We start from the raw sequence: 13,883 nt of genomic DNA on the forward strand, positions 1-13,883 counted from the left end.
TGTGTGTTGTTAACATATGAGGGGTGTTTGACGGCTCTGGGCCTGTGTTCACTGAAGTTTAGAGAAAGGGTGTGGAGGGATCTCATTGAAACATATCAAATGTTGATGCCAGGTGACTGAGTGCATTTAAAGTGGGTTGAAAGGCTCTTGATTAATCAGGGCATTAAAGGTAGACGGCAGGAGAATGGGGTTGAGGCAGATAATAAATCAGCCATAATTGAATTGTGGAGCAGGCTTGATGGACTGAATGGCCTCATTCTGCTCCTATGTCTTTTGATCCCACAACTCTCCTTTAATCTCAAATTCTCCCACTCATTTATCTTAACATGTTTATAGAGCCACCAACATAACCGCTTCTGTCTGAGCTTCAGGTAGCGTAGAGGCTAGCGTGACGCTAATACAGTTCGTGGTGTCAGAGTTCAGAGTTCATTTCCGGCGTCCCACGTTCATCTTGTGGAATGCATGAGTTTCCTACAGGTGCTCCTGTTTTCTCCCACAGTCCAAAGATGTAGCGGTTAGTAGGTAAATTGGTCATTGTAAATTTTCCTGTGATTATGCTGCGGTTAAATCGGGTGTTGCTGTCATCGTGGCTTAAAGGGCCAGAAGGTCCTGCTCCATGTTGCATCTCTAAATAAATCAATCAGTTTGAATGTCACATGTTTCCAGCTGTGTGCTAGCCATTATTCTGAATCTGCACAGCTAGGTGGCAGCACGAACTACATTCTGCAGGGACACACTTACCCCCATGGTTTTTCTTACCAGAAATGAAAAAGAGAGGGATTGAGTTTAGGAGCCGAGAGGTAATGTTGCAGCGATATGGGACCCTGGTCAGACTCCACTTGGAGTACTGTGCTCAGTTCTGGTCACCTCACCACAGGAAAGATGTGGAAACTATAGAAAGGGTGCAGAGGAGATTTACAAGGATGTTGCTTGGATTGGGGAGCATGTCTTATGAAGACAGGTTGCGTGAACTCAGCCTTTTCTCCTTGGAGCGACGGAGGCTGAGAGGTGACCTGATGAAGGTGTACAAGATAATGAGAGGTGTTGATCATGTGGATAGTCAGAGGCTTTTTCCCAGGGTTGAAATGGCTAACACGAGAGGGCACAGTTTTAAGGTGCTTGGAAGCAGGTACAGAGGAGATGTCGGGGTAAGTTTTTCACTCAGAGAGTGGTGAGTGCGTGGAATGGGCTGCTGGCAACGGTGGTGGAGGCGGATACGGTAGGGTCTTTTAAGAGACTGCTGGAAGGGTATATGGGGCTCAGAAAAATAGAGGGCTATGTGTAACACTAGGTAATTTCTAAGGTAGGGACATGTTTGGCACAACTTTGTGGGCTGAGGGGCCTGTATTGTGCGGTAGGTGTTCTATGTTTCTGTGTCTCTCATCTCTACCTGCACCCTCTGCTCTGGCTGGCCCGCATTCATAAGGCCATAAGACATAGGAGCAGAATTAGGCTATTCAGACCATCGAGTCTGTTCTGCCATTCCGTCATGGCTGATTTATTACCCCTCTCAATCCCACTTTCCGGCCTTCTCTCTGTAACCTACCTCATTTTTATAAGACTTCTTGGCAGTTCCCTTGCACAATAAGATGAAATCTTGATCTTGCAACCTACCTCATTATGACTCTTGCACATTATTGTCCCCCTGCACTGCACCTCCTCTGTAACTAATCCCTTTATTCCACATTCTGTTAAGGTTTGATCTTGTTCTACTTCAACGCACTGTGTAATGAATCGATCTGTCTGAATAGTATGCAGGATAAGCTTATCACTGTATCTTGATACATGTGACAATAATAAACCAACTCCAGTTCTAAAGAGGCACAGTCAGGGAAGAGAACACCCTGTGAAATGAAGTTGAAGTTAAAGTTGGTTTAAGGTTAATTGTCATTCAAACATACATGATTATAGCCTAACGAAACTGTGTTCCTCCAGTGCCAAGGTGCAAAACACATGACCAACAGCACACTGCACATAGCACAAAAAGCACATACACTTACAATTCAGAAAAACATACAGTCAGAAAAAAAATAATAACACAACCCATGTTCCTGAGTGGCATGTCATACAGCTCTTTAAGAAGGGAGGAAGGCAAAACAGAGGAAATTATAGGCCAGAATCAAGCGATTCTTGAAAGATCATGACCCATGCATCCGTTATCTTTCAGCAACCTCTCTCACGACTCTGGGACTCTGTCCATCTGGCCCAGGTGACTTATCCACCTTAAGACCTTTGAGTTTGCCTAGCACTTTATCCTTTGTAATAGCAATGGCACTCTCTCCTGCTCCCTGACACTCAATGGCACACTGCTAGTGCCTTCCACAGTGAAGACAGATACAAAGTACCCATTAAGTTCATCTGCCATTTCTTTGTCCCCATTACTACCTCACCAGCAGCATTTTCCAGTGGTCCAATATCAACTCTCACCTCCCTTTTATTATTTAGTTAATGGAAAACAATTTTAGTATCCTGCTTTATATTATCGGCTAGTTTGACTTCATATTTAATCTTTTCCCTTCTTATGACTTTTTTGTTGCCTTTAGTTGGATTTGAAAAACTTTCCATTCGTCCAGCTTCCCACTCACTTTTGCTACCTTGTATATCATTTCCTCTCCCTCTCAAATTGGAGTATGAACTCAATCATATTATGATCACTGCTTCCTAAGGCTTCCTTTACATTAAGATAACTAATAAAATCTGGGTTATTGCACAACATCAAATCTAAGATAGCCTCTCATTACATCTTAGATATTGTGAAATGTTTTGGTTTGCAGCTGCAGTCCAGTGCAATTCATAAAATATACTTAAATTATCGTAATAAATTTAAATAAGCAAATTAAATTAGTGCAAAAAGAGATTATTGGGCATGCTCACACCACCTTCTCTCCACAACAGGAATAAAGTTCCTCTTGTCCTCACTTATCACCCTATGAGCCTTCGCATCCAACACATCAATCTCCACAACTTCTGCCATCTCCAATGGGTTCCTACCACGAAACACATTTACCTACCCCCTCCCCCAACTTTACGCAGCGACTGTTCCCTCCATGATTCCCATATCAATTCTCCCCTCCCCACTAATCTCCCTCCTGGCATGTATGCCTGCAAGCAGCACAAGTGCTACGCTTGCCCATTCACCTTCTCGCTCACCCCCACTCAGGGCCCCAAATGGTTCTTCCAGCTGAGGCAACACTTCACCTGTGAATCTGTTGGGGTCGTCTATTGTATCTCGTGCTCCCAATGTGGCCTCCTCTACACTGGTGAGACCCAACGAAAATCGGGATTCTGCATCTTCACTCTAACCGCAAAAAACAGGATTTCCAGGTGGTCAGTCATTTCAATTCCAATCACGATGAGGCCAGTCTCAGGATGGAGGAGCAATACCTTATTTTCCATCTATGCAGCCTCTAGCCTGAAGGTAACAAACATCGATTTCTCCAACCTCCAGTAACATCCACCGCCCAACTTCCCTCATCTTCAATTCTCCACTCTGGCCTCTTGCTTCTTCTCCTCACCTGCCTATCACCTCTCCCTGGTGCCCCTCTCTTTCTCTTCTCCCATGGTCTACTCTCCTTTCTTATCAGTTTCCTTCTTCTCCAGCCCTTAACCTTTTCCACCTATCACTTCACAGCTTCGAACTTCATCCCCTCCCCCACCCACCTATCTTCCTCCTCACCTGGTCTCACCTACCCTTCTGGATTGTCCTCCTTCGCCTCCCCACCTTTTTATTCTGACTTCTTGCCCTTTCCTTTCCAGTCCTGATGAAGGGTCTCAGCCCGAAACATTGACCGTTTATTCCCTTACAGAGAGGATGCCTGACCTGCTGAATTCCTTCAGCATTTTGTGTGTGTTGCCCTAAAACACTGAGTGGGTGGCTTCAGGATCCTGTACCTCCTCCTTGATAGTAGCAATGAGAAGAGGGCATTTCCTGGGTGATGCCAGTCCTCAATGATGGACGCCTCCTTTTGAAGCTTCTCCTTTGAAAGTGTCCTCGATGCTGGGGAGGCTGGTGCCCATTATGGAGCTGGCTGAGTTTACAACTTTCTGTAGTTTTGTCCAAACCTGTGCCGTAGCCCTTTCATACCTGAAGGTGATGCACGCATGTTGGATTGCTCTGCATGGTACATTTATAGAAATTACACAGTCTCTGAAAGTCAACACAGCCGTGCGACAAGTGATTAAGAGAGTGTATGGTACATATTGTGGATTCTGATGTTTATAATCCAAGGTTCTTTCAGAAGGCAGGAAAGAGACACAACAACTGTTATTTCACCATCTTTTTGTTAAACATTACTAGAACAAAGAGAATTGAAAATGAACAGAGGTCTAATTGAAGAGAGGAGGAGTCGAAAGATCTAACTGCCTTGAGGTCAGTTATTTTTATACCCATAAATATTAAAAATTTTATTCAAATTTGTAGATAAGAGTCAACAAGTGAGATACCCACTATTTAAATAATGCAGTACCAAGAGAAGGTTCCAGAATTATATCAATATAGCCACTAGGGGACACACTAAACAACTGCATATACATACTGTGGCCACTAGGAAGTGCACTAAACAGTTATATGCATATTAGAACTACTTAAAATACAAGCAGATAACTAATTGTTAAACTGCAAAGAAAATAACAAGTAAAAAGTTGGATCCAACAAAAATGAAAGAGAATTTGAATACAGGAGTATTTATTTTTTTATTTATGTGCATTATTTTATTAATTTAAATCTCAGCTGAAACTCCACTGCAGTACCGATGGTGGGAGAGCTGCACGGCCTCGGTTGTGCAGATTAGGCCCTCCCGCCGCGGCGTCGCCTGTTACGGCCACCGGGGGGGAGGCGCCAGAGGCAGTGTTGGACAGAACAGATGCAGCTGGCTCAGCGCAAGATGAGGAACTGCTGCATACTTATTCTTACAGAAGCGAGGCTTCAGGACAACATCAATCAACACGCCATCAATCTTCGGGGATTTGTGCTAATATTATTTTAGCATCTGCATGTACCCTGTGAGGTGTACTGTTGGTACTGTGTTTTGCACCTTGGCCCCAGAGGAACTGTTTCATTTAGCTGGATATATGTGAGTGGTTGAATGACAAACTTGAACTTGAATGATTGAGAGAATGCTCCCCTGTGAGTGAGCCATTTTGAAATTACACTTGAAGCTGAGGCTCTGTCTCCCTCCCTGCTGTATGTGAAAGGATTTCATGGCTTTGCTCTGGTCTTAATAGCTGTGAAGTAATGTTCCAGCTTTACAAAGCTCTGCTTCCATCTTCTTCATTGTATAGCGATCTTCTCCGTGGATTATCACCTTGTCGTGGTGGAGAAGCTTGTGTGGTCCTGTGATCCCGAGAGCAAAGCCGCCTGGAGCTATGCTCCTGCTAGGGTCACCCATGGCGGTAAGGTCGAGGGTGAGGTCCCTGATAAAGAAGTGAAAAGCTGAAAAGCAGGCCCTCTGGGTTATAATCTCTAGATTACAGCTTGTGCCACATGCCAGCGAGGGTAAGAATAGGATGCTTTGGCAGGTGAACGCATGGCTGAGGTTACTGGTGAAGGGGTAAGGGTTCAGATTTATAGATCATTAAGATTTTTTCTGGGGAAGGTATGATTTGTACAAAAGGGACAGGAAACAGAAACTCGAGGGGGTTCCAGTATCCTTGCGGGCAGGTTAGCTAGCGTTATTCAGGAGAGCTTAAACTCATTTGGCAAGGGGAACAGGAGTGATGAGGGAGTTGGTTTACAAACAAAGGCAACCTGTAACAAGTCTCCGAGCAAGGAGAGGCTGATGGCAGGGCAAAATTGCAGTCAACAGGATGAGTTGCAATGTAACAGGTGGACAAGATGGAAAAGGGTGAACACATACTGAAGGTGTTGTATTTGAACGTGTGCAGTATACAGAATAAGGTAGATGAACTTGTAGCACAGTTGCAGATTGGCAGGTATGATGTAGTAGGAATCACTGAATTGTGGCTGAAGGAAGATTATAGCTGTCAGCTGAATGTCCAAGGATACACATTGTATTGAAAGGACAGGCAGGAAGGCAGAGGGGCTGGTGTTGCTCGATTGGTAAAGAATGAAATCAAATCCTTAGAAAGAGGTGACATAGGGTCAGAAGGTGTTGAATCGTTGCGGGTAGAGCTCAGGGACTGACAGGGCTAAAAGACCCTAATGGGAGTTAAATACAGATCCTCAAACAGTGGTAAGGATGTGGTCTACAAATTATAATGGGAGATAGAAAATGCATGCTAAGACAACAGTCTTACAACAGTCATGAGGGATTTCTAGAAAATCTATGAGATGGCTTTTTACAGCAGCTCAAGATTGAGCCTACCAGGGTTCCATCTATTCTGGATTAGGTGCTGTCCAATGACCCGAAATCCATTAGAGGGAGTTTAAGGTAGAAGAACCCTTAGGTGTAAGTGATCATAATATGATCAAATTCAGCCTGAAATTTGAGAAGGAGAAGCTAAGGTCAGATATATGATGTCACAGTGAAGAAGAGGCAGGAGGGAGGAGTTGGCTAAAATTGATTGGAAAAGAAAACTGACAGGGATGACGACAGAGCAGCAATGGCTGAAATTCTGAAAGCAACTTGGAAGGCAGATGATATATACATACCAAAAACGAACAAGCATTCTTTTTTTTAATATAATTTTTATTGAATTTTCAAAAAGAATACATGAAAAGATAATATCTACCCTCCCCCCCTCCCCTTAACCCTCCCCCCCCCATATAAAGTCCTACCTAAAAGGAAAAAAGAGCTGCCTGGGTGTTGGAAGGTTTCCACATGCTCCATGGAATTCAAAATAAATTTGGTATACTTATTCGTTACTTTCTCCAAGGGACCAAGATCTTTATCGGAGCACTTAAATATGCCATCCTATCTTTTGTAAATAAGGGCACCAAATATTCAAAAATGTTACATATTTATCTCTTAAATTATAAGTAATTTTTCGAGTGGAACAGAACTAGCCATTTCATTATTCCAACGATTCATACTTAAACACGAATCAGATTTCCAAGTAACTGCTATAGTCTTCTTAGCTACTGCCAATGCAATTTTTATAAATTTTTTCTGATATTTATTCAATTTAAGTTTCGGCTTTATCCCTTCAATATCACCTAATAGAAATAATACAGGGTTACGTGGAAGTTGAGTTCCAGTAATTTGTTCCAATAAGACTCTTAAATTTATCCAAAAGAGTTGAATTTTAAAACAAGATCAAGTAGAATGTAAGAAAGTACCAATTTCTTGATTACACCGAAAACATTTATCGGATAGATTTCAATTTAATCTATTTATTTTTTGCGGTGTAATATATAATTGGTGTAAAAAATTATATTAAGTCGAACATTTATTGTGTTTGTCATACTGTCAAGACAAAGTCTTGACCAATTTGTTTCATCAACATTAATATTCAGATCTGTTTCCCATTTTTGTTTTGACTTATGGATTCCTTGTTTAATTGTCCGTTTTTGAATCAAATTATACATACAAGAACTAAATTTTTAAATTTTCCCTTTTTGAATTAAAGTTTCAATTTCATTAGGTTTTGGCAATTGTTTGACCCAGCTTACCTTTTAAGTAAGCCCTTAATTGAAAGTAACAAAAGAAGGTGTTATTTGATATTTTATATTTATCCTTTAGTTGTTCAAATGACATCAATATACCTCGTTCATAACAATCTCCTATAAATTTCATCCCTTTTTGGTACCAATTATATAAAAGTTGATTGTCCATTGTAAACGGAATAAGTCTGTTTTGGAACAAAGGTCTCCTTGCTAATAAAGATTTCTGTATTTCATTATCAACATTTATCTTATTCCATAGATCAATCAAATGTATTAATATAGGAGATTCTTTCTTTTCCCTAATCCATTTAGATTCCCATTTATATATAAAATCTTCAGGTCTATTTTCTCCTATCTTGTCTAATTCTATTTTAATCCATGCTGGTTTTCGGTCATCGAAGATAGATGCAATAAATCTAAGTTGATTTGCTTTATAATAATTCTTAAAGTTTGGAAGTTGTAACCCTCCTAACTCAAATTTACATGTCAATTTTTCCAATGATATTCTTGGCATTTTACACGAACAAGCATTCTAAAGGCAAGATGACAACTGTGGCTAGAAAGAGAAGTCAAAGCCAACATAAAAGCCAATGAGAGGGCATATAATAGAGTAAATGTGAGTGGGAAGTTAGAGGATTGAGAAGCTTTTAAAAACCAACAGAAGGCAACTAAAAAAGTCATTAAGAAGGAAAAGATGGAACACGAAAATACGCTAGCCAATAATATTAAAGAGGATCCCAAAAGTTTCTTCAGATCCATAAAGAGTAAAAGAGAGGCAAGAGTCAATATCGTTCCACAGGAAAATGATGCTGGAGAGGTAGTAATGGGGGACAAGGAAATGGAAGATGAATTGAATAAATATTTTGCATCAGTCTTCATTGTGGAAGGCACTAGCAGTATGCTGGCAGTTTGAGAGTGTCAGTGGTCAGAAGTGTGTGAAGTTGCCATTACTAAGGAGAAAGTTCTTGGGAAACTGAAAGTGGGTAAGTCACCTGGACAAGATGGTGTATACCCCAGTGTTCGGAAAGAGGTGGCTGAAGAGATTGTGGAAGAATTAGTGATGACCCTTCAAGAATCACTAGATTGTGGCATGGTTCCTGAGGATTGAAAAATTGCAGATGTCACTCTACTCTTTGAGAGAGGCAGAAGAAAGAAATTATAGGTCAGTTAGTCTGACCTCAGTGGTTGGGAAGATGTTGGAATGAATTATTCAGGATGTGGTTTTGGGGTACTTGAAGGCATATGATAAAATAGGCCGTAGTAGGCATAGATTCCTCAAGGGAAAATCTTGCCTGACAAACCCGTTGGAATTCTTTGAAAAAGTAACAAACAGGATAGACAAAGGAGAATCGGTTTATGTTGTGTACTTGTATTTTCAGAAGACACTCGACAAGGTGCCACACGAGGCTGCTTAAAAATTTAAGAGCCCACGGTATTACAGGAAAGATATATTAGCATGGATAAGGCAGTGGCTGATTGGCCGGAAGCAAAGAGTGGGAAGAGTGGGTTGGCTGCCAGTGACTAGTGGTATTCCACAAGGACCTGTGTTGGGGCCACTTCTTTTTACATTATAAGTCAATGACTTGGAAGATGAAATTGATGGTTTTATTGCAAACTTTGTAGACAATATGAAGATCGGTGGAGTGACAGGTAGCTTTGAGGAAGCAGAGGCTACAGAAGAACTTAGACAGATTAGGAGAATGGGCAAAGGAGTGGCAGATGGTGTACAGCGTTGGGAAGTGTATGGTTGTGCAGTTTGGTAGAATAAATGAGAGGTTTGACTATTTTCTAACTGGAGGGAAAATACAAAAATCTGAGGTGCAAAGGGACGTGGAGTCCCTGTTCAGGATTCCCTGAAGGTTAATGTGCATGTAGAGACTGTGCTGAGGAATGCATATGTGACGTTTGCATAAATTTCAAGAAGACTAGAATATAAAAGCATGGGCGTGATGTTGAGACTTTATAAAGCACTGGTGAGGCCTCACTTGGATTATTGTGAGCAGTTTTGGGCCCCTAATCTTAGAAAAGATGTGCTGAAACTGGAGAGGGTTCAAAGGAAGTTCTGAAAATGGTTCCAGAATTTTATGGCTTGTCATATAAAAAGTATATGATGGCTCTGGGCCTGTTCTCACTAAAATTCAGAAGAATGAAGGGTGATCTAATGAAACCTATTGAATGGTGATAGGTCTTGATAGATTGGATGTGGAGAAGATGTTTCCTATGGTGGGAGAGTTGAGGACCAGAGGCCACTGTCTCAGAATAGAAGGGTGTTTTTTAAAACGGAGCTGAGGAGGAATTTGTCTAGCCGGAGAATGATGAACCTGTGGAATCTTGTTGCCACAGGCAGCTGTGGAGCCAAGTCTTTATGAATACTTAAGGCACAGGTTGATAGATTCTTGATTAATCAAGTATGAAGGGATACCAGGAGAAGGCAGGACATTGGGACTGAGAGGAGAAATGGATCAGCCATGATGAAATGGCAGAGCAGACTTGATGGGCCAAATGATCTAATTGTGGTCTTCTGTTGCATTGACCTTTTATCTTACTCTGAGATTAATGAGTGAGGAGGGAGGAGAAGATGGCAACGCGATGCAGCTCACAGCAGCCACTCCGGTGGTGATGTGTGTTATTTGTCAAGTAGGGTGCCGTGCACAATCCTGATTTGATGGAGACGGACGTGAGAGCACGGAGGAACATCTGGTGAAACTTCTGAAATGTCTGTTTTGCTGCCGCTGCTATTGTGTGATCCAGAATCTCCGGAGGGGAAGGCCCCGAGTCCTCGGCTTTGCTTGTTGCTCGGCGGCCAGGGCGGGGTCGAAGCGCTCGGCGGAGGATGGTGCTCGGAGAGGCTGTGTCGGAGGGACTGGTCGGAGGCTCAAAGTTTTCAGACGGACTCAGAGTCCGCTGCGGTGGGGTGCTTCCAATGGTGCTGCATCGGCAAGTTGGCGGCGCTTGGAGGTTCATGGCAGGGAGAGTTTCTCCCTTCTGCCGTCTGCATGAGATAATGAGGCTATCAGGACTTTGAGACTTTTTTTACCGTCCCTATGGTCTGCTCTTTATCAAATTACGGTATTGCTTTGCACTGTTGTAACTATATGTTATAATTATGTGGTTTTGTCAGTTTTAGTCTTGGTTTGTCCTGTGTCTCTTGTGATATCGTTCTGGAGGAATATTGTATCATTTTTTAATGCATGAATTTCTAAATGACAATAAACGAGGACAGAGTGTATTCATAATCTAATCCAATCTAATCTAATTTATCCCCTCCCTCCTACATAGTCCCCATTTTTCTATCTAAGAGTCTCTTAATTTACCCTAATGTATCTATTTTTACCAGCACCTTGGCACCATTTTCCATGCACCCACCACTCTCTGTGTAAAAAAACCTATCTCTGACATCTCCCCTGTACCTCCTTCCCACCTCCTTAAAATTATGTCCCCTTGTATCAGCTATTGTGCTGATGGGAGTTTGTTGCCGAGTTTCCATGTGTCCAGCTGTTACTATGTGGCCCCACAGTAGCATGGTGGCTTGCATGATGCAATAACCTATTGTGACGTTCCAGACTTAGAGTTCAATTCCACTGTCTCTGAACGTCTTCCGCATGGGACGCGTGGGTTTTACCCAGGTGCTCTGGTTTCCTTCCACTGTACTGTGTGGGTTAATTACACCAAGAAACTAAATAAATAAATAGTCTGTGCTGTATCACACAAATGAATTAATAAGTGCATCGAGGATGTCGTCCCCCAGAAATCGGTCAGGGTCGATCCAAATCAGAAACCCTGGAGCAACAGTTCCCTGCAAGCAGCATTTACTGGTGATCAGCAAGAGCTCAAGAAATGCAACTACGATCTGTGCAAAGTCACCAAGTCAGTGAAACAAAAATACAGAGACAAGATTCAGACTCAACTTTCCACCAACAACACACGCAGCTTATGGCAAGGTCTGCACACCATCACAGATTTCGAAGCTAAACACAGTGGAGTTTCCAACATTGATGCCTCTCTCCCAGATGAGCTAAATCTTTTTTACGCTCAATTCGATGTCACCAGTACTGAGCCCCCGAGGGGACCTGCAGATGATGCGACCAGCAGCTTGGCCATCTCTGAGGCTGAAGTACGCAGATGTTTCCAACAAGTGGACAGTCGCAAGGCTGCAGGACCAGACGGCATCCCAGGACGAGAGCTCAGGATGTGTGCGGCACAACTGGCAGTTGTGTTTACAGACATTTTTAATATCTCCCTCTCACAGTGTAGAGTGCCCCCCTGCTTCAAAATATTCGCCATTATCCCTGTACCTAAAAAGACAAGGTAATATGCCTGAATGACTGGCGTCCTGTCGCACTCACCTCAATAATATACACTGTTAATAGTATATACAGATATACTGTTTTGTATACTGTTGGGGGAGATGTCTCATCAGGGGAAGGCAGCAGCAGCTGAGTTCATGGCACCATGGGTGGCTCTGCGGCACAGGAGGGAAGGAAAAGGAGTGGGAGAGCTATAGTGATAGGGGATTCGATTGTAAGGGGAATAGATAGGCATTTCTGCAGCCGCAACCGAGACTCCAGGAGGGTGTGTTGCCTCCCTGGTGCAAGGGTCAAGGACGTCTCTGAGCGGCTGCAGGACATTCTGGAGTGGGAGGGTGAACAGCCAGTGGTCGTGGTGCACATAGGTACCAACGATATAGGTAAAAAACGGGATGAGGTCCTACAAGGTGAATTCAGGGAGTTAGGAGATAAACTAAAAAAATAGGACAACAAAGGTAATAATCTCTGGATTATGACCAGTGCCATGTGCTAGTCAGAGTAGAAATAAGAGGATATATCAGATGAACACGTGGCTTGAAAAATGGTGTAAGGTGGAGAGATTTAAATTTCTGGGGCATTGGAACCAGTTCTGGAGGAGGTGGGACCGGTACAAACAGGACGGTCTGCACCTGGGCTGGACTGGAACATTTGCTACTGTTGTTCAGGAGGATTTAAACTAATGTGGCAGGGGGATGGGAACAAGTGCAGAGAGACAGAGGGGTGTAAAATGAGGGTAGAAGCAAAAAGTAGCAAGGTGAAAAGTAAAAGTGGCAGGCTGGCAAATCCAGGGCAAAATTCAAAAAGGGCCACTTTTCAACATAATTGTATAAGGGCTAACAGCGTTGTAAAAGCAAGTCTGAAGGAGCATTTGTAACAAGGTGGATGAATTGAATGTGCAGATAGTTATTAATGATTATGATATAGTTGGGATCACAGAGACATGGCTCCAGGGTGACCAAGGATGGGAGCTCAACATTCAGGGATATTCAATATTCAGGAGGGATAGACATGAAAGAAAAGGAGGTGGGGTGGCATTGCTGGTTAGAGAGGAGATTAACGCAATAGAAAGGAAGGACATTAGCCGGGAGGATGTGGAATCGATATGGGTAGAGCTGCATAACACTAAGGGGCAGAAAACGCTGGTGGGAGTTGTGTACAGGCCACCTAACAGTAGTAGTGAGGTTGGGGATGGTATTAAACAGGAAATTAGAAATGTGTGCAATAAAGGAACAGCAGTTATAATGGGTGCATTCAATCTACATATAGATTGGGTGAACCAAATTGGTAAGGGTGTTGGGGGAGAGGATTTCTTGGAATGTATGCGGGATGGTTTTCTGAACCAACAGGTCGAGGAACCAACTAGAGAGCAGGCCATTCTAGACTGGGTATTGAGCAATAAGGAAAGGTTAATTAGCAATCTTGTCGTGCGAGGCCCCTTGGGTAAGAGTGACCATAATATGGTGGAATTCTTCATTAAGATGGAGAGTGATATAGTTAATTCAGTAACAAAGGTTCTGAACTTTAAGAAGAGTAACTTTGAAGGTATGATATGTGAATTAGCTAAGATAGACTGGCAAATAATATTTAAAGGGTTGACGGTGGATATGCAATGGCAAGCGTTTAAAGATTGCATGGATGAACTACAACAATTGTTCACCCCAGTCTGGCAAAAGAATAAACCAGGGAAGGTAGTGCACCCGTGGCTGACAAGAGAAATTAGGGATAGTATCAATTCCAAAGAAGAAACATACAAATTAGCCAGAAAAAGCAGCACATCTGAGGACTGGGAGAAATTCAGAGTCCAGCAGAGCAGGACAAAGGGCTTAATTGGGAAAGGGAAAAAATGATTATGAGAGAAAGCTGGCAGGGAACATAAAAACTGACTGTAAAAACTTTTATAGATATGTGAAAAGAAAAAGATTGGTTAAGACAAATGTAGGTCCCTTACAGTTAGAAACAGGTGAATTGATCATGGGGAACAAGACATGGCAGACCAATTGAATAACTACTTT

The sequence above is a fragment of the Mobula birostris genome, chromosome 10 (assembly GCF_030028105.1).
Source record: "Mobula birostris isolate sMobBir1 chromosome 10, sMobBir1.hap1, whole genome shotgun sequence".
Taxonomy (NCBI): Eukaryota; Metazoa; Chordata; class Chondrichthyes; order Myliobatiformes; family Myliobatidae; genus Mobula; species Mobula birostris.